The sequence below is a fragment of the Gouania willdenowi genome, chromosome 10 (assembly GCF_900634775.1).
Source record: "Gouania willdenowi chromosome 10, fGouWil2.1, whole genome shotgun sequence".
Lineage (NCBI taxonomy): Eukaryota > Metazoa > Chordata > Actinopteri > Blenniiformes > Gobiesocidae > Gouania > Gouania willdenowi.
In genome coordinates, this window is record NC_041053.1 from 13,389,587 (window position 1) to 13,392,010 (window position 2,424).

General features: G+C 32.8%; 1 long non-coding RNA gene across 1 annotated transcript; it reads right to left on the minus strand.

The window, feature by feature from the left end:
* Positions 1-216: 216 nt before the first annotated feature.
* On the minus strand, positions 217-1,774 carry LOC114470616 (uncharacterized). The gene is made up of 2 exons (XR_003674895.1): positions 1,593-1,774; positions 217-1,400 (listed from the first exon to the last, which is right to left on the minus strand). It is a non-coding gene; the product is annotated as an uncharacterized LOC114470616 (long non-coding RNA).
* Between the last annotated feature and the right edge of the window lie 650 nt (positions 1,775-2,424).

Here is a 2,424-nt window from a genome sequence, read left to right on the forward strand (position 1 = left end):
AAGACTGGTCTTAATTATGTGCATGATCGATCCAGAGGAAATTCTGGACTTAATGGGAAAAATTGACACTGTTATACCAAGTACAAGCTTATATATATATATATACACATATATATATACATATACATTTATATATATACATATACATATACATACACACACACATATAGTATATTTCCAATATGTCTGTATGAAACAAAAAAAACAGGGTGTGGGTACATGTACATTTTCATATTTATTCAACATGTCCAAAGTAATGTTAAATATCAAAACAACTAATATTAATCAAGACCTACATTAAACAGTGTTTCACCCTTTAAGGGGTCATCAGGCCCTTTTATCATATTTTTCTTTACATGTACATTTCATTTGTTTTGCATGTTTTTCTTGCATTCTTTGCAGAACCATTTCCCTTTTGGAATTTTCTTAGTATTTACACATGCTAAATGTAACCATTTGTATGGACAATTCTGAGACACAACCAATAACATCATCATCACCCTCGCTGTAAACAGACTGACAAACACATAAGAATGCCATTTGTAGTTTGACTCTCATTTGAATTTGACACTTTTGGTTTGGAATACATTTTTCGTATAAGTTCACCCAAAATGGCATATTTGGAAAGCAGTGAAGCACACGTCACCATTTCAGCACAAAAGTTTTCTTCAAAACATATTCTCTCTGTGAAAAAGTCCTTTTAGGTCCAAACAACAAAGTCACAGCATTCTGTATTTGTTAACAACAACTGACACTGCGCTTGATAATAGTATGATTGGCATCTTTTTAGACAAGGTCGTCCATCTGTTTCTTCTAGACAGTCTATTTCATCACTTACAAATTTGTCCTTCTGGCTGTATATGCATTTAATTTCAACCACAACAATGACAGGAACTAGATTTAACGATGGCTTGTCAAGTGAAGTCCTACAAGCTGCTTTGATTTTTAAAGCTGTAATTTTACCTGCTCTGAGACGGAACTATTGTTTGCAATTTACTTGTGTTCTTTTATCTAATACACAGTTTTTTGCTTCCTCCTTCATTACACTCAACTCATCAAATACGGTTTAGCTTTCAGCTCTTCTTCTTGGCATTGTTGTCATTTTCATCAAAAAGTTCTGAAAGTACCAAGGGATACTTCTTGTCCAGTGATGCTTGCCAATATTCTTGTGCATAATTTGGCAGTAAGGACAAAATCACAGGTTTCTGTCCTTTTGATGTAAGTTTATGCAAATCTCTATAAAAAATACTTAGTTCCTCTGAAGTCGGAGCCATCACATCCGGGAGTTTTCTCTGCTTTAATGGGGCAGGGGTGTCTCCAGTTATCAATGCAGAGTCCATCTTCCTTTTCTTTGTCTTTGCCGAAGTAAAATCGATTTGCTGAATAGTTTTATATCCAACCTGAAAAATAAGAAATGAAGCAGAAATTAATTAATTATTACAAACTTTAAACTTAATTATACATGCACATTGATAATGATATATTAATAGCATCTTCGAAATGACGTTTCTGGCTAATTTTATCTAGAAATTTGAAATTTGATTGAACGAATGAGACACGAATTTAAAACACATGTACAAAATAAAAATTACCTTTTTGATAGCTGATGGAGGTAGTCAATAGGATTTCTCCTGTGTAACTTTTTTGCTGTTTCTCAGCTTCACTGTTGCTTCAATGGCAAATAAGGCCAAAACATGAAAACACACTTCAACCAATCCTGCTTTGCATGTAAAATGTTTCTTTCTTTTTTCTTTTTAATAATAATAAAATATTAGTTTTTAGTCCCTGTGAGGAAACAAAATAAATACTAATTAAAAAAATACATAATTAAACAAAAATGTATGTCAAAAATAAAGTAAGATACAATTAAAAAGTAGAAAGAAGTTGTAGTGACATGGGTTATTCTGACTGCTCCTTTTTAATTATATATGTCATATAAAGATGTATGAGAACAGCATTAATGTCACCATATTTGCCTCCATGGATCAATGATTTACTGAATCTGAGCAGGTTTATTGATAAAGTTTTGATCAACTTATTTAAAATGTACCTAATTTAAATTATCCTGATATCATTCCAGACCATAATGATTAAACAAAAACAAATAGATGCAAGGATGCATCAGTTATTTCACCACTCTGGACCAGAATATTTTACAGTATAAGAAGTTATCATTAACCTACTCTGTATTTGATTTTCTGAAAAACTCTTTGGGCAGAAATGTCCCGTGTTACCCCCTCACGGTGCTGTTTGGTGTTACAGAACATGACTGGGTTTGCAATAGGAATGAAAAGCATGTAATTTCATTGTGCACTCTGCTAGCTAGAAAGGTTCTCTTGCTTTGCTGGAAATCGGACAAACCTCCAGCTTTTGATATGTGGGTAAAAGAACTTGGGAATGTGCTCCATCTGGAAAAAAATAGAT